This window comes from Coregonus lavaretus, assembly GCF_964263955.1.
Source record: "Coregonus lavaretus genome assembly, chromosome: 16".
In the NCBI taxonomy this organism is placed as follows: Eukaryota; Metazoa; Chordata; class Actinopteri; order Salmoniformes; family Salmonidae; genus Coregonus; species Coregonus lavaretus.
The window spans coordinates 47,720,675-47,743,871 of record NC_140003.1 but is presented as its reverse complement, the minus strand read 5'-3'; the positions used below and the strand labels follow the sequence as shown (position 1 = coordinate 47,743,871).

Sequence of the window (23,197 nt, the reverse complement as noted above, 5' to 3'; positions counted from 1 at the left end):
TAGAGACTCAACATCCTAGCATATGACCTTAGTCTAGACTCAACATCCTAGCATATGACCTTAGTCTAGACTCAACATCATAGCATATGACCTTTAGAGTCTAGACTCAACATCATAGCATATGACCTTTAGAGTCTAGACTCAACATCATAGCATATGACCTTTAGAGTCTAGACTCAACATCATAGCATATGACCTTTAGAGACTCAACATCCTAGCATATGACCTTAGTCTAGACTCAACATCATAGCATATGACCTTTAGAGTCTAGACTCAACATCATAGCATATGACCTTTAGAGTCTAGACTCAACATCATAGCATATGACCTTTAGAGACTCAACATCCTAGCATATGACCTTAGTCTAGACTAAACATCATAGCATATGACCTTAGAGACTAGACTCAACATCATAGCATATGACCTTAGTCTAGACTCAACATCAGAGCATATGACCTTAGAGTCTAGCATAAAACCTTGCCTCCGGCATTGAAGAGCTGATGATATCAGGGACTCAGGCATACATACATTTAATGTAAGTCATATCCATTTGTAACAGGAGGTCACAGTCTAGCCAGTATTAGGGACTACGAGAGGTAAAACTAGAGATCCACACAGTACGTTACTAGGACTGACCTCTGGTTAGTGACGATGTATCCATACTCCTCCCTGGCTGCACTTCCTGTCTCAGCAGCCGGTAGCCCCGCTGGGACATAGGAGCTTTTCACCTTCCCTTCCACATCCACAGAGGGGCCCTCGGCTGTCACGCTGCCCCCTAGAGGTGCTGTGAGGGGGGGACTAGTGGCAGCAGGGGCCACCTTGGGCCCTGGGGCAGAGGAGGGAGGGGGGACAAGGACGGGAGCTTTATCTGCCTTGTTGGACACTGTGTCACTGCTTTTAAGAACCTGCTGCATCTGTGTAGAGGAGGAGGAAGAGGAGGAGGAAGAGGATGAAGAAGAAATGGAGGAAGAAGAGGAGGAGGAAGATGAGGAGGAGGAAGAAGAGGAGGAGGAAATGGAGGAGGAGGACACACATGACGATAATGGTTATATGGTCATTATGTTACAGTAAACAACATGTTATTATCATATAATAATAATAATATGGCATTTAGCAGACGCTTTTATACATTTTTGTGTATGGGTGGTCCCGGGGATCGAACCCACTACCTTGGCGTTACAAGCGCCGTGCTCTACCAGCTGAGCTACAGAGGACCATATCACATATGATGTCGTTATGTACCGTATACTCCTATCTGATCTGAACATACCTCCTTTAGATCATTGGTAAGTGGATCTGAAAAACAAGAGAGAGCATTACAAAGATGTTTTGGCAAGGCAGATGGAGTATAGGGTCAATGTAAATAGTCCGGGTGGCCATTTGATGAATTGTTCAGCAGTCTTATGGCTTGGGGGTAGAAGCTGTTAAGGAGCCTTTTGGACCTAGACTTGGCGCGCCGGTACCGCTTGCCGTGCGGTAGCAGAGAGAACAGTCCATGACTTGGGTGACTTCCCCTAACCCTAACCCTAACCTTAACCCTTAATCCTAACTCCTGACCCCTAGCCTAGCTTAGCAAGCTAGTTAACGTTAGCCACCTAGCTAGAATTCGTAGCATATCAAACGTTTTGCAAATTCATAACATATTGTACATTTTGCAAATTCATAACATATAATACGAATTGTAATTAATAACATATCATATGAAATGGGTGATGGACATCCACAAATTAATACATACCATATTAAACATAACATATCAGACTAAATGCAGTGACTTACACACAGAATAATAATACGAAATGCTCTTAGACCAGGTTGCATATACTGTAAATCCAATGAAAAGGAGAGACTGGGAGGCAAAAAAACATAAGGATATCTGTATCATTTATTCGATGACTATAATGTGTTGCGAGTCGTACCTATGATGTCTTGGTCCTCAGCCTGCATCAGCTGCAGCGCAACAGCAAGTCTGTAGAGCTGCTGGGGGGTCAGGTCTCTTGGGTCAACGCCGTACCTCTCCAGGATCTCCGTCATACGCTGCAGGATCAACTCTACACAGGACAGGAGAGACTATGTCAGTATCAGCAGTGCATGTTTTGGGGTAATATTCAGTAGTGAACTATATGTAGTTGAACTAGTAATTGAATTACATTTTGCTGTAGCTTGGTGGTAGTTGAATTAAATTCAAATCTTGGTAGTGTTTTCAGTAGTTAATTTCTTTTTTTTTTTTGTCATGTAGTGGTGTAGTTAACTACTTATTTATTTTATTTACTTATTTAGCAACAACAACAAAAAAGAGAACATAAAGTAAAGCAGGAAATCATTGTCTTTCTTTTTTTGGCATCAGACTGACCTAATTCTCACTTCAAATATAGTTTTTGTGTTTAATAGGCTAAAAAAACACATTCCGTTAAGATCTGACTCCAGAGTGATCTGTTCTTGCAAATTGTAGTCTATAATATTTCATATTTAGATATGATAATATTTCACGAAGTAGTTTGGATGTAGTGTAACTACTTTTTTCATAGTAACTTTAGTTATGTAAACTATATTTTTCTTAAGGGTGGCTTTAGTCTAGCTTAACTTCTTCCAGTGGGATGTAATTGGTAGCTTGGTTAACTATATTTTTCAGAGTAGCTTTCCCCCGACACTGATCAGTATGGAGTCTACAGAGACACGAGTTCACCAGGGGACGGATTTATAAAAGTTGCGTACACACAAAATATTACCCCAAAACATGCATGCAAAAGCTGGCATTTATCAAAACTGAACTTCAAGCGAGAATGTTCTTAGTTCCCCGCAAAACTTTATACCATGCATAAGCAAAGTTTTCTAGTGGTTGATTTCCTTATATGAACTGTAACTCAGTAAAATCTTTGAAATTGTTGCATGTTGCATTTATATTTTTTTGTTCAGTATAGCTACAAAAGTAGTAACTGGTTGAAAAGTAGCTAATTAGCAAAAGTGCTAAAGTTGTCCATGACGAGATTCGAACTTGCAACCTTCGGGTTGCTAGATGTTCTCATTATACACTCAGCCAGATCAACCACCCTGCTTTCGTTTTTTCCTTAAGTGACCATCTGTCTTATGTAACCATAGCAAACGTAACGTAGCATAATGTGTGAAGTGTTCCGGATTTATGCTTACTATGTTACATCTAGTCTGTGAGACGAGGCTGTTTTGCTTTGACCTGTGTAGGCTACCACTGTAAGTAGGCCTGTAGTTAAAAAAATAAAATATTGAGTAGACATACTAGACAATGTTTCAGAATTCGCGGGCAGTGGAACATATTTAGGTTCAGGAAAAAGTAAACGCAAGACATTATTGAATTCAAACGATCTGATTAAAGGTCCACAACAATTTGCAATATTTTTTCTTTCTTTCAGAAACTGTTAGATACAGCCAATTTTAACTGTAAAAGTTTAAAACATACTGCCAACACCTTCGGAGACATTTGATGAAGTTCTCCATTGCTATTTCCTTTAGAAACATCCTTGGTCTAATTCCAACATTATTTATAATAAAGGCTACATGGAGAAAATAGGACCTCTATGAAATGAAAATGGATGCCCCTCACTTCTGTAAAATATATTTGACCTAAACCCTCCCTGAACGCTTAAAAAAGAACAAGTAACCCTCCGCTACACCAAGAATAATAATTAAATCACAAAGTGGATAGCAGAGAACATCCTTACAGTTTACCCTCACGCCTAGGACAGGCCAGAGCCTTTAGATATGCCATCTTTAAAAACTGTTCTTCGTCCTGTCAGCATTACATGACAACGCAGGAATTTTGATAGACAGGGCTGAGGCCAGAAGGTTGTGGGTTCACAGACCAACGTGGACAAGGGTTGGGGTGGAAAGATCTCCTTTATAGTAAAAGAACTGCATGAATCTATCATCGTATTTGCGAGTCCGAGGAAAGAATTGCCTTTTAGTTTCAAGTTTTAATGTCACATGCACAAGTACAGTGAAATGCCTTTCTTGCAAACTCAAAACCCAACAATGCAATAATCAATAACAATGTAATACTCACTTTTATAAAAATTTCAGGCAATTCTACGTCATTTTACATATTAGCAGAATCATAGAGATGGTCCTATGTGTTCATCTGACAAAGCTAAGAATGGACAGAGAGATAGGCCTATGTGTTTATCTGACAAAGCTAAGAATGGACAGAGAGATAGGCCTATGTGTTCATCTTATCATATTTCTCCAATGCCAAATCAGTGTGTCTTATTTGCAACGAGACTGTCCCTGTTTGCAAATAATTACATCTTAGGAATCTGAGCATGGTACTTTCAAAAGTTAGGCCTACCTTTCCACCCCAGACAGCAGGCCTACCGACGCAGACAAAATGTAAGATTTAACTGCTGGCTACTCTTCTTCCATGGCTTAACCCAAAGAGAGAGGGTCACAAGTGTTTCCCTAAAAGCTGTCTGGGTTTAAACATCTTCTATTGTACAGAAAGTGAATAGCTTAATCAATTGATAGTAACAGAATTAGATTACTTCCCAAGCGAAGTCAATGTTTGTCTCCTCGGCTGTAGAAGGTTGTAGCTCAGCATCTGAATATGAAAGAATCTAAACAATGATATCCCAAGATGCATCGGAGTCACGTCTTTCCCCGGTATTTTACAGCTTGTTTGTAGCATAAAGCATCGCGGACCAAAGCACTGTTACAGATCACTTTATATAATCGATCTGTTTTATTTTCTTCTAAATATTAAGCTAACAGGCCTGTGCTTTTTTCCTCCATTTTCTTTAATAAAAAGTAGTCCTGTGGCATACCCCCTCATACCCCCTCATATCCCCTCATATCCCCTCATATTCCCTCATACCCCCTCATATCCCCTCATACCCCCTCATACCCCCTCATATCCCCTCATATCCCCTTATATCCCCTCATACCCCCTCATATCCCCTCATATCCCCTCATACCCCCTCATATCCCCTCATTCCCCCTCATACCCCCTCATACCCCCTCATATCCCCTCATACCCCCTCATATCCCCTCATACCCCCTCATACCCCCTCATACCCCCTCATACCCCCTCTTATCCCCTCATACCCCCTCAATTCAAGTCCTGGTTTTAAATTAACAGCCCTTTTTTATTTATTATTTATATCTTATATTATATTTATTTATTTCCTTGGTGGGTGGAAGAATTGACCAACAAATCTATGGATATAGCAGCCTATAGCCTCATTTCTTCTGTCAAACAGGAAGGCCTACCTCTTATTTCTTAAATAGGAAGAAATAGGCTCCAACACAAAGCCCTCTTGTTGTTAGTAAAGTCTAATTAAAATGAAGACGTTGAAATGAATTATGCCTACTTCCAGCACCATGAGCTGCCCATTTCCGATTCAATGCTGCTTCAAGTTTCAGCACCACAATGTAAATTACTCGAATCTGGCTTATTGTGAGGTCAATAACTCTGATAAAAACATTATGGGCAAGAAACATATTGTTTTAATTCAAATCAATTGTAGTAGTATCAAACTATCAAAGTTGACCTCCAGTCCTCCTTCTCATCTTAGCGCGCTCCTTGTCAAACTGAACAGATCATAGGCTATAGGATAGACCGCGAGCAAGAGAGTACATTATTTGGACGAGGCCTAATCAAAAACTATTTTCGGAAGAAGCCTTTGACTCTCCTCCTGAACTGCCACCGTAGGCCTACACAGCACAGCCATTGGTCAAGCAGCACACAAAAACGTTTTTGATCAACAAGAGCAGAGCAGGCCGATGGCTCAGGGTGGGAATATCCACTGCAGTGTGTAATGCAGCCTAGTTTTATTTACACCATCCCAGCAGCTATCTTAGAAATATAACTTTGCTCTGTGCTTCTCCCAGCATGCACTTCGTAGCCTATAGCAGTTCCACTAACTCACCATCCAGCCCAGCCAGAGAGCTGTAGTCCTGCTGTGGAAGCTTCTGCTGTTGCTTCTGTATCTGCTGCTGTTGTCTGGCTCTAGTCGTAGCCTGCTCCGTCAGACTGTAGTCCTCCACAAAGTCCAGAGGCAGCTCTTGTTCCTCGTAGTAGGGTGAGGCTGCTGCCCCCCGGTGGCGGAACAAGGGCTGTGCAGGCGAAGAGGACAGATAGAGGGAGACGACGTCCTGCAGCAGCTGACGGTCTCTCTCTCTCTGTTTGGCCTGTTGGTATCTGGAGGAGGAGGGGCGGAGCCCTGAGTAGACTCCTCCTCCCTGGTGGAGGTTGCGCTCCACATCTTCCTGTAATAAACAGAGAGAGGGAAAAACTCATGGTTTACGGACGAGGACAAGTGTGTGTGTGTGTGTGTGTGTGTGTGTGTGTGTGTGTGTGTGCGTCCATCCGTGCTTGTTTGTTTGTGTGTCTGTGTGTGTGCGTGCGTGTGTGAGTGTGTGTTTATGTGTGTGTGTGTGTGAGTGTGAGTGATTTCATACACTAAACCTTCACCAGGTACATTTACACATTCTCTGAATGTTACTTGGTGATATGGTGCTGCTAGTGATAGACAACATTTAGAGACAGAATACAGACAGCGGAGTTTAAACCAAGATTACATACACTACCAGTCAAAAGTTTGGACACACCTACCAGGGTTTTTCTTTATTTTTACTATTTTCTACATTGTAGAATAATAGTGAAGACATCAAAACTATGAAATAACACATATGGAATCATGTACAGTGAGGGGAAAAAAGTATTTGATCCCCTGCTGATTTTGTATGTTTGCCCACTGACAAAGAAATGATCAGTCTATAATTTTAATGGTAGGTTTATTTGAACAGTGAGAGACAGAATAACAAAACAAAAATCCAGAAAAACGCATGTCAAACATGTTATAAATGATTTGCATTTTAATGAGGGAAATAAGTATTTGACCCCCTCTCAATCAGAAAGATTTCTGGCTCCCAGGTGTCATTTATACAGGTAACGAGCTGAGATTAGGAGCACACTCTTAAAGGGAGTGCTCCTAATCTCAGCTTGTTACCTGTATAAAAAAGACACCTGTCCACAGAAGCAGTCAATCAATCAGATTCCAAACTCTCCACCATGGCCAAGACCAAAGAGCTCTCCAAGGATGTCAGGGACAACATTGTAGACCTACACAAGGCTGGAATGGGCTACAAGACCATCGCCAAGCAGCTTGGTGAGAAGGTGACAACAGTTGGTGCGATTATTTGCAAATGGAAGAAACACAAAAGAACTGTCAATCTCCCTCGGCCTGGGGCTCCATGCAAGATCTCACCTCGTGGAGTTGCAATGATCATGAGAACGGTGAGGAATCAGCCCAGAACTACACGGGAGGATCTTGTCAATGATCTCAAGGCAGCTGGGACCATAGTCACCAAGAAAACAATTGGTAACACACTACGCCGTGAAGGACTGAAATCCTGCAGCGCCCGCAAGGTCCCCCTGCTCAAGAAAGCACATATACAGGCCCGTCTGAAGTTTGCCAATGAACATCTGAATGAGTCAGAGGAGAACTGGGTGAAAGTGTTGTGGTCAGATGAGACCAAAATCCAGCTCTTTGGCATCAACTCAACTCGCCGTGTTTGGAGGAGGACGAATGCTGCCTATGACCCCAAGAACACCATCCTCACCGTCAAACATGGAGGTGGAAACAATATGCTTTGGGGGTGTTTTTCTGCTAAGGGGACAGGACAACTTCACCGCATCAAAGGGACGATGGACGGGTCAAATGTACCGTCAAATCTTGGGTGAGAACCTCCTTCCCTCAGCCAGGGCATTGAAAATGGGTCGTGGATGGGTATTCCAGCATGACAATGACCCAAAACACATGGCCAAGGCAACAAAGGAGTGGCTCAAGAAGAAGCACATTAAGGTCCTGGAGTGGCCTAGCCAGTCTCCAGACCTTAATCCCATAGCAAATCTGTGGAGGGAGCTGAAGGTTCGAGTTGCCAAACGTCAGGCTCGAAATCTTCATGACTTGGAGAAGATCTGCAAAGAGGAGTGGGACAAAATCCCTCCTGAGATGTGTGCAAACCTGGTGGCCAACTACAAGAAACGTCTGACCTCTATGATTGCCAACAAGGGTTTTGCCACGAAGTACTAAGTCATGTTTTGCAGAGGGGTCAAATACTTATTTCCCTCATTAAAATGCAAATCAATTTATAACATTGTTGACATGCGTTTTTCTGTTTTTTTTGTTGTTATTCTGTCTCTCAAATAAACCTACCATCTCTCAAATGGTAGGTTTCTAACCTCTCTGTCTCTCAAATAAACCTACCATTAAAATTATAGACTGATCATGTCTTTGTCAGCGGGCAAACGTACAAAATCAGCAGGGGATCAAATACTTTTTTCCCTCACTGTAGTAACCAAAAAAGTGTTAAAAAAATCTGAGATTCTTCAAATAGCCACCCTTTGCCTTTATGACAGCTTTGCACACTCTTGCTATTCTCTCAGCCAGCTTCATGAGGTAGATCACCCCACTATCATCCAGAAGGCGAGGTCAGTACAGGTGAATCGAAGCTGGGACCGAGAGAATGAAAAACAGCTTCTATCTCAAGGCCATCAGACTGTTAAATAGCCATCACTAGCACATTATAGGCTGCTGCTGCCTATTGGAATCACTGGACACTTTAAGAAATGGAACACTAGTCACTTTAATAATGTTTACATATCTTGCACTACTCATCTCATATGTACACTGCTCAAAAAAATAAAGGGAACACTTAAACAACACATCCTATGGAAATCAAATGTATCAACCCATGGAGGTCTGGATTTGGAGTCACCCTCAAAATTAAAGTGGAAAACCACACTACAGGCTGATCCAACTTTGATGTAATGTCCTTAAAACAAGTCAAAATGAGGCTCAGTAGTGTGTGTGGCCTCCACGTGCCTGTATGACCTCCCTACAATGCCTGGGCATGCTCCTGATGAGGTGGCGGATGGTCTCCTGAGGGATCTCCTCCCAGACCTGGACTAAAGCATCCGCCAACTCCTGGACAGTCTGTGGTGCAACGTGGCGTTGGTGGATGGAGCGAGACGTGATGTCCCAGATATGCTCAATTGGATTCAGGTCTGGGGAACGGGCGGTCCATAGCATCAATGCCTTCCTCTTGCAGGAACTGCTGACACACTCCAGCCACATGAGGTCTAGCAATGTCTTGCATTAGGAGGAACCCAGGGCCAACTGCACCAGCATATGGTCTCACAAGGGGTCTGAGGATCTCATCTCGGTACCTATTGGCAGTCAGGCTACCTCTGGCAAGCACATGGAAATGCCACCCCACACCATGACTGACCCACCGCCAAACCGGTCATGCTGGAGGATGTTGCAGGCAGCAGAACGTTCTCCACGGCATCTCCAGACTCTGTCACGTCTGCCACATGTGCTCAGCGTGAACCTGCTTTTATCTATGAAGAGCCAGTGGCGAATTTGCCAATCTTGGTGTTCTCTGGCAAATGCCAAACGTCCTGCACGGTGTTGGGCTGTAAGCATAACCCCCACCTGTGGACGTCGGACCCTCATACCACCCTCATGGAGTCTGTTTCTGACCATTTGAGCAGACACATGCACATTTGTGGCCTGCTGGAGGTCATTTTGCAGGGCTCTGGCAGTGCTCCTCCTGCTCCTCCTTGCACAAAGGCGGAGGTAGCGGTCCTGCTGCTGGGTTGTTGCCCTCCTACGGCCTCCTCCACGTCTCCTGATGTACTGGCCTGTCTCCTGGTAGCGCCTCCATGCTCTGGACACTACGCTGACAGACACAGCAAACCTTCTTGCCACAGCTCGCATTGATGTGCCATCCTGGATGAGCTGCACTACCTGAGCCACTTGTGTGGGTTGTAGACTCCGTCTCATGCTACCACTAGAGTGAAAGCACCGCCAGCATTCAAAAGTGACCAAAACATCAGCCAGGAAGCATAGGAACTGAGAAGTGGTCTGTGGTCACCACCTGCAGAACCATTCCTTTATTGGGGGTGTCTTGCTAATTGCCTATAATTTCCACCTGTTGTCTATTCCATTTGCACAACAGCATGTGAAATTTATTGTCAATCAGTGTTGCTTCCTAAGTGGACAGTTTGATTTCACAGAAGTGTGATTGACTTGGATTTACATTGTGTTGTTTAAGTGTTCCCTTTATATTTTTTAGCAGTGTACATCCACAGGTACACCTCCAACTGACTCAAATGATATCTTGCACTACTCATCTCATATGTATATACTGCATTCTATTCTATAATATTCTACTGTATCTTAGTCCTTGCCGCTCTGTCATCGCTCGTCTATATATGTATATATTCTTAAACCATTCCTTACTAGATTTGTGTGTATTGGGTATATGTTGTGGAATTGTTAGATATTACTGCACTGTCGGAGCTAGAAGCGCAAGCATTTCGCTACACCCGCTATAACATCTGCTAAACACGTGTATGTGACAAATAAAATGTGATTTAATTGTATTTTATTTTATTTTATTTGATGCGGTAGAGAGCTAGAGCTTATGAGAATGAACAGGTATACAAATATACAAAGGTAAATACCTGTCAATTTGTGGAAAAATAATAAAATAATAAAATATGTATGTATATGCATATATGTATGTATGTGTGTGTGTATATATATATATATATATATATAGAGAAAGAAACATAAAAAAAACATATGGGGGATTGGAAGTGATGCAGACAATTACATCGATGGAAGTTACAATCTATCTGCAATATTAAAGCTGATCTACCCCCCCAAAAAATAATAAATACTAATAAAAATTATATATATATATATATATATATATATATATATATATATATATATATATATATATATATATATATATATATATATACAGTGGCCTAGAGCTATAAGAGAATGAGCAGGTATACAAATATACATTGGGTATACCGTTGTACAGTATCAGTATGAATGTACTCTCTCTCTCCCTCCCCTCCCGGAGGACCTGAGCCCTAGGACCATGCCTCAGGACTACCTGGCCTGATGACTCCTGGCTGTCCCCAGTCCACCTGGTCGTGCTGCTGCTCCAGTTTCAACTCTTCTGCCTGCGGCTATGGAACCCTGACCTGTTCACCGGACGTGCTACCTTGTCCCAGACCTGCTGTTTTCAACTCTCTCTCTCTACCGCACCTGCTATTTCAACCTCTAAATGCCCGGCTATGAAAAGCCAAGTGACATTTACTCCTGATGTACTGACCTGTTGCAACCTCTACAACCACTGTGATTATTATTTGACCCTGCTGGTCATCTATGAACGTTTGAACATCTTGGAGAAAAATCTGGCCTTAATGGCCATGTACTGTTATAATTATTATGCTTCTACATACAGCATTGCTTGCTGTTTAGGGTTTTAGGCTGGGTTTCTGTATAGCACATTGTGACATCTGCTCATGTAAAAAGGGCTTTATAAATAAATTTGATTGATTGATTTATTGATTTAAAATGCAGAGAGATGAACAGAGTGCAATGCAGTATAGTGCAGCTATTTTAAGTACAGTTCAGAGATGGCTTGATGTGGTGTGTAGCCTAGAGTGCATAGTCCTTTAGTGGGCCAGATGGTCAGTCAGTGAGGGCCACAGGGGAAAGAAACTATTCAGGTTGCCGGTGGTTTTGGTCATGATTGACCTGAGGATCATTTTTTTTTTAAGAAGGGGTGACTGGGGTGGGAGGGGTCGGCGATGATCTTTCCTGCACGCTTCTTGCCCTGGTAGTGGTGCAGGACCTCGATGGAGGACAGGGTGGTACCAGTGGACAAGGTAACCTCTCTGCAGACCGGACCATGCCCTTGGAACGGGCAGACGGTGATGGAGGAGGTGAGGATGGACTCAACGATTGATGCATAAATCCGGATAAGGATTGTCTGGGAGATTTAGTTTTTTCAACTGCCGCAAGTAGTACATCAGCTGGCGTGCCTTCTTGTGACTTGAGGTTGTGGGAGATGATTGAATTTGAATGATTTATCCAGCTGACAGCTGAGCTGGGGAGAGCTGGGGGGGGGGCGTGTTCTGAGGTCAGCCACCATTTCCATGGTTTTGTCTGTGTTGATTTCCAGGTTATTGCGACTGCACCATGGACTCATCGCCGTCGATAGTGAGACCAACCAGAGTGGTGTCGTCTGCAAACTTGAGTAGTTTTCAATAGTTGGTATTCAGATTTATGCATGTCAAAAATGTTATAAATTGATTTGTATTTTTAATGAGGGAAATAAGTATTTGACCCCTCTGCAAAACATGACTTAGTACTTGGTGGCAAAACCCTTGTTGGCAATCACAGAGGTCAGACGTTTCTTGTAGTTGGCCACCAGGTTTGCACACATCTCAGGAGGGATTTTGTTCCACTCCTCTTTGCAGATCTTCTCCAAGTCATTAAGGTTTCGAGACTGACGTTTGGCAACTCGAACCTCCAGCTCCCTCCACAGATTTTCTATGGGATTAAGGTCTGGAGACTGGCTAGGCCACTCCAGGACCTTAATGTGCTTCTTCTTGAGCCACTCCTTTGTTGCCTTGGCCGTGTGTTTTGGGTCATTGTCATGCTGGAATACCCATCCACGGTGAAGTTGTCCTATCCCCTTAGCAGAAAAACACCCCCAAAGCATAATGTTTCCACCTCCATGTTTGACGGTGGGGATGGTGTTCTTGGGGTCATAGGCAGCATTCCTCCTCCTCCAAACACGGCGAGTTGAGTTGATGCCAAAGAGCTCGATTTTGGTCTCATCTGACCACAACACTTTCACCCAGTTCTCCTCTGAATCATTCAGATGTTCATTGGCAAACTTCAGACAGCCCTGTATATGTGCTTTCTTGAGCAGGCGGACCTTGCGGGCGCTGCATGATTTCAGTCCTTCACGGCGTAGTGTGTTACCAATTGTTTTCTTGGTGACTATGGTCCCAGCTGCCTTGAGATCATTGACAAGATCCTCCCGTGTAGTTCTGGGCTGATTCCTCACCGTTCTCATGATCACAACAACTCCACGAGATGAGATCTTGCATGATCTCCATGAGATGAGCCCCAGGCCGAGGGAGATTGACAGTTATTTTGTGTTTCTTCCATTTGCGAATAATCGCACCAACTGTTGTCACCTTCTCACCAAGCTGCTTGGCGATGGTCTTGTAGCCCATTCCAGCCTTGTGTAGGTCTACAATCTTGTCCCTGACATCCTTGGAGAGCTCTTTGGTCTTGGCCATGGTGGAGAGTTTGGAATCTGATTGATTGATTGCTTCTGTGGACAGGTGTCTTTTATACAGGTAACAAGCTGAGATTAGGAGCACTCCCTTTAAGAGTGTGCTCCTAATCTCAGCTCGTTACCTGTATAAAAGACTCCTGGGAGCCAGAAACCTTTCTGATTAATTGGGGGTCAAATACTTATTTCTGTCTCTCACTGTTCAAATAAACATACCATTAAAATTATAGACTGATCATTTCTTTGTCAGTGGGCAAATGTACAATATCAGCAGGGGATCAAATACTTTTTTCCCTCACTGTATTTTGTAAATGCAGAGCTGGTGGCCGGGGTAGGGGTAGCCAGGTGGAAAGCATGGCCAGCCGTAGCAAAATGCTTGTTGAAATTCTCGATTATCGTAGATTTATCGGTGGTGACAGTGTTTCCTAGCCTCAGTGCAGTGGGCAGCTGGGAGGAGGTGTTCTTATTCTCCATGGACTTTACAGTGTCCCAAAACTTTTTGGAGTTAGTGCTACAGATTGCAAATTTCTGTTTGAAAAAGTTAGCCTTTGCTTTCCTAACTGATTGTGTATATTGGTTCCTGACTCGATGCTAATGCAGTACGCCACAGGATGTTTTTGTGCTGGTCAAGGGCAGTCAAGTCTGGGGTGATCCAGGGGCTATATCTGTTCTTAGTTCTGAATTTTTTGTATGGGGCATGCTTATTTAAGATGGAGAGGAAAGCACTTTTAAAGAACAACCAGGCATCCTCTACTGACGGAATGAGGTCAATATCCATCCAGGATACCCGGGCCAGGTCAATTAGAAAGGCCTGCTCGCTGAAGTGTTTTAGGGAGCGTTTGACAGTGATGAGGGGTGGTCGTTTGACCGCGGACCCATTACGGATGCAGGCAATGAGGCAGTGATCTCTGAGATCCTGGTTGAAGACAGTGGAGGTGTATTTAGAGGGTAAATTAGTCAGGATGATATCTATGAGGGTGCCCATGTTTACGGATTTAGGGTTGTACCTGGTAGGTTCCTTGATAATTTGTGTGAGATTGAGGGCATCTAGTTTAGATTGTAGGACGGCCGGGGTGTTAAGCATATCCCAGTTTAGGTCACCAAGCAGTACGAACTCTGAGGATAGATGGGGGGCAATCAATTCACATATGGTGTTCAGGGCACAGCTGGGGGCTGAGGGGGGGTCTGTAGCAAGCGGCAACAGTGAGAGACTTATTTCTGGAAAGGTGGATTTTTAGAAGTAGAATCTCAAACTGTTTGGACACAGACCTGGATAGTATGATAGAGCTCTGCAGGCTATCTCTACAGTAGATTGCAACTCCGCTCCCTTCTATCTAGACGGAAAACTGCTAGAACAGACACAGCTAGAACATCAGGGTTGGCGGAGTGTGCTAATGCAGTGAATAACTCAAACTTAGGGTTTGTCTTCCTCAGACCAACAAGACTCCTGAGAACCTTTTGTATGATGTATCATAAATTACTTTAGGCCTTCTTCGTTATTGCCACAATGTTATGGTCACTAATCAGCCAATGGGAACTGAGAGTGTATTGCTCTGCACCATTAACGACAGTGAATCCAGATGCAGCACTGTAAGTATTTGTAAAAGTATTCAAGCCAATTGTTGCACCTGTTAGAAACTAACTGTGAGAACTGTTGGAGCCCTCTGGATTGATGATGAACTGAAACATGTTATGGTTCAAAGAAAATTATGCAAAAGGCTGCTCAGCTGATTGATTGACAGACAGTCAATTGAGACATTTTTGTGACTAAACTTTTAACAAAAAAAAGAAACTATATTACTGAACCACGATTAATGACATGAAACACAATTGAAAAAAATACTTGAGTACCTTAAATGATATCATGGGCAGAAAACCCAATTCATCTCCATCATTCATTGAAGTTGATGGGTCATTTATTACAAAACTTTTCCATATTGTCAATAATTTCAATGACTATTTCACTAGCAAAGTGAAAAAACTCTGAAGTGGGAAGACAATATTGAAGAGTGAACTATCATATATTTAAAATAAAATATATAATAATGAAAGAGAAGGATTGTTTTGAATTTGGTGAATTTATTGTGGAAGAGGTGGAAAAACTATTGTTATCCATCAATAATGATAAGCCACCAGGTATAGACAACCTAGATGGGAAACTATTGAGAATGGTAGCAGACTGTGTTGCCACCACTATTTGCTATATCTTTAACCAAAGCCTAAAGGAGTGTGTCCACAGGAAGCTAAAGTTAATTCCACTGCCTAAAAATAGTAAAGCACCCTTTGCTGGCTCTAACAGCCGCCCAATCAGTTTGCTGCCTCTTCTTAGTAAACTGATGGAGAGAATTGTGTTTGACCAAATACAATGCTCTTTTTTTCAGAGATCAAATTAACTACTGACTTTCAGCGTGCATATAGAGAAGGGAACTCAACGTGACTGACTAAGATGACTGATGATTGGTTGAAATAAATGGATAATATGACGTGATCCGTTCCAGGAAGCTAGGCCTACAATGCCTTGCAAAAGTATTCATCCCCCTTGGCGTTTTTTCCTATTTTGTTGCATTACAACCTGTAATTTAAATTGATTTTTATTTGGATTAAATGTAATGGACATACACAAAATAGTCCAAATTGGTAAAGTGAAATGAAAAAAAGTACTTGTTTCAAAAAATTCTAAAAAATAAATAACGGAAATGTAGCGCGTGCATATGGATTCACCCCCTTCGCTATGAAGCCCCTAAATAAGATCTGGTGCAACCAATTACCTTCAGAAGTCACAAAATTAGTTAAATAAAGTCCACCTGTGTGCAATCTAAGTGTCACATGATCTGTCACATGATCTCAGTATATATACACCTGTTCTGAAAGGCCCCAGAGTCTGCAACACCACTAAGCAAGGGGCACCACCAAGCAAGCGGCACCATGAAGACCAAGGAGCTCTCCAAACAGGTCAGGGACAAAGTTGTGGAGAAGTACAGATCAGGGTTGGGTTATAAAAAAATATCAGAAACTTTGAACATCCTACGGAGCACCATTAAATCCATTATAAAAAACTGAAAGAATATGGCACCACAACAAACCTGCCAAGAGAGGGCCGCCCATCAAAACTCATGGACCAGGCAAGTAGGGCATTAATCAGAGAGGCAACAAAGAGACCAAAGATAACCCTGAAGGAGCTGCAAAGCTCCACAGTGGAGATTAGAGTATCTGTCCATAGGACCACTTTAAGCCATACACTCCACAGAGCTGGGCTTTATGGAAGAGTGGCCAGAAAAAAGCAATTACTTAAGCCATGTGGGAGACTCCCCAAACATATGGAAGAAGGTACTCTGTTCAGATGAGACAAAAAATTGAGCTTTTTGGCCATTAAGTGAAACGCTATGTCTGGCACAAACCCAACACCTCTCATCACCCCGAGAACACCATCCCCACAGTGAAGAATGGTGGTGGCAGCATCATGCTGTGGGGATGTTTTTAATCGGCAGGGACTGGGAAACTGGTCAGAATTGAAGGAATGATGGATGGCGCTAAATTCAGGGAAATTCTTGAGGGAAACCTGTTTCAGTCTTCCAGAGATTTGAGACTGGGACAAAGGTTCACCTTCCAGCAGGACAATGACCTTAAGCATACTGCTAAAGCAACACTCGAGCGCTTTAAGGGGAAACATTTAAATGTCTTGGAATGGCCTAGTCAAAGCCCAGACCTCAATCCAACTGAGAATCTGTGGTATGACTTAAAGATTGCTGTACACCAGCGGAACCCATCCAACTTGAAGGAGCTGAAGTAGTTTTGCCTTGAAGAATGGGCAAAAATCCCAGTGGCTAGATGTGCCAAGCTTATAGAGACATACCCCAAGAGACTTGCTGCTGTAATTGCTGCAAAAGGTGGCTCTACAATGAATTGACTTTGGTGGTGGTGAATAGTTATGCACACTCAAGTTTTCTGTTTTTTTTTGTCTTATTTCTTGTTTGTTTTACAATAAAAAATAAAAAATGTTGTATAAAACACCTGTCTCCAGATTACATCTTCAAACTAAGGGCAACCATGGCATCCATGACAGAGAGGGTGAAGCATTCATCCATATATACGGGTTAGTGTCTATCTACATTTTCAGATATTATAAGTTTCTAATTTGTCAGAAAGTCGTTTTCATTGCAAGTTAAAACGTACTGTTAGCTAGCTAGCTAACGTCAGCTGGCTGGCTAGCTAGCTAACGTCACGTGTATGATCTGTGTATTAATATTATTCGTATCTCAGAGCCATTTGCTTTGCTAGTACCGTCATGAGTTGGGATTATTGTTCATTGTTTAGCTAGCTAGCTACATGTCTAAACAAAAAGACTCCACTATTATATATAGTATATATACATTATGTATATGAGCTGTGTCAGCACCCAAAGACAGTGAGCTCACTGAGATGCTAAATAAGGAGTTCCAGTCAGTATCAGAATGGGGGATTAATAATAAACTGGTCTTAAAAACATCTACAACTAAAAACATTGTATTTGGTTCAAAACATTCTCTAAGACCTAAACCTTAAACTGGAGTTATGTATCAAGGGTGTGACCATTGAGCAATTTTATTAAGCTAAACTCCTAGGTATAACATTGGATGGTCCATTATCATGGTCAAGTCATACTGACAAAGTTGTATGACTTGTCCCATCCTGATCACTGTTCGGTAATATGGTCAAGTGCAGCAAAGAAAGACCTAGCAGAGCTGCAGCTGCCCTTACCTGCATGCTTCTGCACATACAGAACTAACAACATGCATTCCAGTCTTTCCTGTTTGAGGGTTGACGAGATATTAACTGCTTCTCTTCTAGTTTTTATGAGAAGCATTACTGTAATGAAAAATCCAGATTTTTGCCATAATCACATAACATTCAGCTCAGACACCCATACATACCCGACAAGACATGCCACCAGGGGTCTCTTCACAGTCCCCAAGTCCAAAACTAATTCACGACAACGCACAGTTGTATACAGAGCCATGATCGCATGGAACTCCCTTCCATCTCCAATTACTCAAACAAACAGCAAAATGAGCTTTAAAAAAATATCTAACAACATCTCATGGACACATTCTTCTTAGTTGTATTGTTTGTATTATTATTTAGTAGTTGTTTTGTTAATGTGTGCAACTGTCCTTGTCTATCAGTGTTTTATATACAACATTTACATATTAGTCATTTAGCAGACGCTCTTATCCAGAAAACTTACAGGAGCAATTAGGGTTAAGTGCCTTGGACAAAGGTACATCACCAGATTGCTCACTTAGTCAAGTTGGGGATTCGAACCAGCAACCTTTTGATTACTGGCCCAGGAAATCAGTCAATTGAAATAAAATAATTAGGTCCTAATCTATGGATTTCACATGACTGGGTATATAGATATGCATCTGTTGGTCACAAATACATTTAAAAAAAAAGTAGGGGCCTGGATCAGAAAACCTGTCAGTATCTGGTGTGACCACCATTTTCCTCATGCAGTGCGACACATCTCCTTCACATAGAGTTGATTAGGCTGTTGATTGTGGCCTGTGGAATGTTGTTGCACTCCTCTTGAATTGCTGTGTGAAGTTGCTGGATATTGGCGGGAACTGGAACATGCTGTCGTACACGTCGATCCAGAGCATCCCAAACATGCTCAATGGGTGTCATGTCTGGTGAGTAGGCAGGCCATGGAAGAACTGGGACATTTTCAGTTTCCAGGAATTTTGTACAGATCCTTGCGACATGGGGCTGTGTATTATCATGCTGAAACATTAGGTGATGGTGGCGGATGAATGGCACGACAATGGGCCTCAGGATCTCGTCACGGTATCTCTGTGCATTCAAATTGCCATTGATAAAATTAAATTGTGTTCGTTGTCCGTAGCTTATGCCTGCCCATACCATAAGCCCACCGCCACCATGGGGCACTCTATTCACAATGTTCACATCAGCAAACCGCTCACCCACACGACGCCATACATGCTGTCTGCCATCTGCCTGGTACGGGATTAATCAGTGAAGAGCACACTTCTCGAAGGTGAGCATTTGCCCACTGAAAAAGTTGGTTACGACCACGAACTGCAGTCAGGTCAAGACCATGGTGAGGACGACGAGCACGCTGATGAGCTTCCCTGAGACGGTTTCTGACAGTTTGTACAGAAATTATTTGGTTTTGCAAACCCACAGTTTAATCAGCTGTCCAGGTGGCTGGTCTCAGACGATCCTGCAGGTGAAGAAGCCAGATGTGGAGGTCCTGGGCTGGCATGGTTACACGTGGTCTGCGGTTGTGAGGCCGGTTGGACGTACTGCCAAATTCTCTAAAACGAAGTTGGTATAGAAATTAAAATAAAATTCTCTGGCAACAGCTCTGGTGGACATTCCTGTAGTCATCATGCCAATTGCACGCTCCCTCAAAACTTGAGACATCTTTGGCATTGTGTTGTGACAAAACTGCACATTTTAGAGTGGCCTTTTATTGTCCCCAGCACAAGGTGCACCTGTGTAATGATCATGCTGTTTAATCAGTTTCTTGATATGCCACACCTGTCAGGTGGATGGATTATCTTGGCAAAGGCGAAATGCTCACTAACAGGGACGTAAACAGATTTGTGCACAGAATTTGAGGCAAAGTTGGAGTAAAGCCTGATACATTTTGTGTTCCAATGTTAGTTTTTTAAGAAATGCGTGAATCGTTTTGTTTAGGTCGAGGTGAAGTGCGGAAGAATTGAAGGTATGAATCACCTGTGGAAGGCGGGGCTTCCAGTGAGACACAGTGTTATTCCATTGTTCTTCAGTAGAGGGCGCTAGCGCGCAAACTCCCCATAGCTGAGTTTACTGAAAGGGAACACATTATATCTTTACAATACCAAGTTTGCTGTGTGTGTCTGAGTGTCTGTGTTAACATGTATGGCGGTAGCCTACAGTACCTGTTGGTAGGTATAGGGGTCCATGGGAGACGTCCGCATGCGTAGGGGGGACTGGGGATGGTCTACTATCATGTAGTCCTGGTAACGGTCAGCCTGACTGGCCCCCGACTTGGAGGAGCCTCTGGGATATCCTCCCTGATTGGAGGAGCTGCTGGGATATCCTCCCTGATTGGAGGAGCTGCTGGGATATCCTCCCTGATTGGAGGAGCTGCTGGGATATCCTCCCTGATTGAAGGAGCTGCTGGGGTATCCTCCCTGATTGGAGGAGCTGCTGGGGTATCCTCCCTGATTGGAGGAGCTGCTGGGATATCCTCCCTGATTGGAGGAGCTGCTGGCGTATCCTCCCTGATTGGAGGAGCTGCTGGGGTATCCTCCCTGATTGGAGGAGCTCTGCTTGGGTCTGGTAGAGAGGACACGCCAAGGGGGAGAGTTTAGCAGATCAGGGAGAGTCATTCAACAAAGAGCTTAGAATAGGAGTGCTGATATAGGATCAGCTTTGCGTTATAGGTCATAGGTCATAGGTCAGTTAATAAAATATTATACGGACATGGGGCACTCCGAGTGTGAATATGGGCCCTGAGCATAGCGCTGCTTCCGTCTACAACTACACAGAGGCTATAAGACACAGAAGACAATGTTGGATAGTCTAGAGAAAAGGCCCACTGGTCTAAATCCACCTTTAGTTGCTGTAAGCATCGTTACTGGGAGGAGGAGGAGGCCTTGGAAAAAAAACAACAATTTACAGCTACACAGTGGCAAGATAAGACTGGATAGACCAGCTGGGAGAAGGCCTAAAGGTCAACTTTAGATTCTCTAAAATCTATTAGAATCCTTACTGTGAGAAGGAGGAGGAGGAGGAGGAGGAGGAGGAGGAGGAGGAGGAGAAGGAGGCCTTTGAGGACCGTGGGGTGTGAGGAACTCTGCTCAGCTCTTTGGCAACAATGTACTGGGTGATGTCATCCTGCCAGGACAGACCTACAATTGGACAATTGGGATAAATAATATTTGCTTAGGTAATTTATATTTTCAGAAACATCAATGTTGTATTTGAACATCAGTGGATTTTTGGTTAAATTAGATTTTTTAAAAATCATTGTAACACAGGGGGCTCTATTTTCATGTCAAACTGGTGCACTGGCATTTTCCAGCCCTAACCCCAGGTTTACCTGTCGAACACCAGCTCGCTTGAGCTGAGGTGGGAGGGGTGGTCATATTTGAGGTGTGTCCTTAAAGACAGGGGCAAAAGTGACAATTTCATGCAGAGCTAATGGGAAGTTGGGAAGACCAACAGTAACACAGTTGATAATGGAGCGAAAGTGCAGCCTATCCAGCCATGACGCACAGTGCATATGGAAGGAGAGATGTATCTTTTGTGCCAGTGAATCTCGTATTTAGAAACAAAAAAACAACATTGGTTTCCCCCCCCCTTTTCGTTTAATGAAAAACCAAGCCTGCTGGTTTAGAAGCATCACACAGGTGCATTCTTCATCCCCTGGCCATTATCCTATGAATAAAGGGGTTTTAAATGGTCTACTGAGAGTGCTTCTGAGTTTCTCCTTGCCACCGTGCTTACATTTGACAGAGGCTCTTATCCAGAGCGACTTGCAGTTAGTGAGCGCATACATTTTTCATACTGCCCCCACCCCGTGGGAATCGAACCCACAACCCTGGCGTTGCAAGCGCCATGCTCTACCAACTGAGCTACAGGGGACTACATCTACATCTGCATTGCTTGCTCTCTGGGGTTTTAGGTTGGGTGTCTGTAAAGCGCTTTGTGACAACTGCTAAAAAGGGGTTTATAAATAAATGTTATTGATTGATTAGAATTATCTTTGAGGTTTTTACCCCCCATGCTTTTTCATTATTCACAATTCACATACAGTGAGGGAAAATAGTATAGGTTATCCATCCCCATTTTCAAAGAGCGCTCCTCATCCTGTTACCAAAGACAAGCTCCAAACTTTTCAGTCCTCCTATAACGCCATGTCACACATAGGCAACGATACAATTGACAGGAGCCTAGTATTTTATATAGACGTGCGAATGCTATGCTACTATAACGATGGCTGGTTCAACAGCAATGCATTGTCTTCATTTTTGTCCTGGCCTTGCAAAGTAGCCCATCCAGAAAAAGTGTTTAAATGGTCTATTCGTCAAGAGTGCCTTGAATTGAAAATTACACTGCACACCCTGAAACATACACACACCTGCATGCTGCGTTTAGCTTGTTAAAGTATCCATTCCCATCTCAAAAAACGCAGTCCTCCAAGATTATTTCAATTCATCTGTCCTATAGTGCAGTATCAACGACAGGCTATATTTTGCTTATTGAGAACGTGCCTCACACATACAGAAGAAGTTATATTTTATTTTAGGAGAAGTGCGACACGTAGGCTAGGCTAGTTGAAGCCAATTACAACAATGTTGACTGCCAACACTCCAAACATCGGCTATTGAGCAAAACACTGGAATTGTTTTATTTTTACGTCATTTAGCAGACGCTCTTATCCAGAGCGACTTACAGTTAGTGAGTGCATACATTTTCATACTGGCCCCCAGTGGGAAACAAACCCACAACCCTGGCGTTGCAAGCACCATGCTCTACCAACTGGGCTACAGGGGACCACTGTTGCTACTACTCGTTACCGTAGTTACTGTACCCTATTTAATTACTATTTAATAAACTGTAGTATCAATCCACAGTCGACCAGGACGAGAATACTCCGTGCCCCAAGCCGAACTGGAGTTGACGACAATGCAAAGACCATCGATAACCTACAGAACTTGAGACAGAAGGCATGCAGTATTAAGCCAATGAATGTATCGATTGGCCAGTGAGTCGCCAAGGCCTCGTCACACCAACAACTTGTTCATTCATCAAAACCCTAAATGCGCCACCGCCAGCTATTGGGCTCATAATTATGGCTGTGAAAATAGTACAAATATTTGTGACTCACCTCTGGACGTACAGCGCTAAGACTTACCATTATCTTAGGTGTGTTAAAATAGAGCCCCTAGATTTTCAACACATAGATAAGACCCTACGCAGGGGTGTGTTAGGGTGTTGACTCACCCTGTAGCATGAGCTGCTTGAGTACTTCCTGCATCCTCTTCAGAACAGG

The 23,197-nt window shown here is 43.1% G+C and overlaps 1 pseudogene across 1 annotated transcript in view; it reads right to left on the bottom strand.

Moving 5' to 3' along the window:
* The window catches only part of LOC311143871 (receptor-type tyrosine-protein phosphatase-like N), a 49,038-nt pseudogene that overhangs the window by 23,338 nt on the left and 2,503 nt on the right, over positions 1–23,197 (bottom strand). The window contains exons 2-8 of the transcript in view: positions 23,149–23,197; positions 20,912–21,050; positions 20,076–20,475; positions 5,895–6,234; positions 1,920–2,051; positions 1,271–1,296; positions 637–914 (exon numbers count right to left, since the gene is read on the bottom strand). The exon at positions 23,149–23,197 is cut by the window's right edge and continues 62 nt beyond it. The product of the transcript in view is annotated as a receptor-type tyrosine-protein phosphatase-like N (transcript). The remainder of the gene's footprint in view (positions 1–636; positions 915–1,270; positions 1,297–1,919; positions 2,052–5,894; positions 6,235–20,075; positions 20,476–20,911; positions 21,051–23,148) is intronic.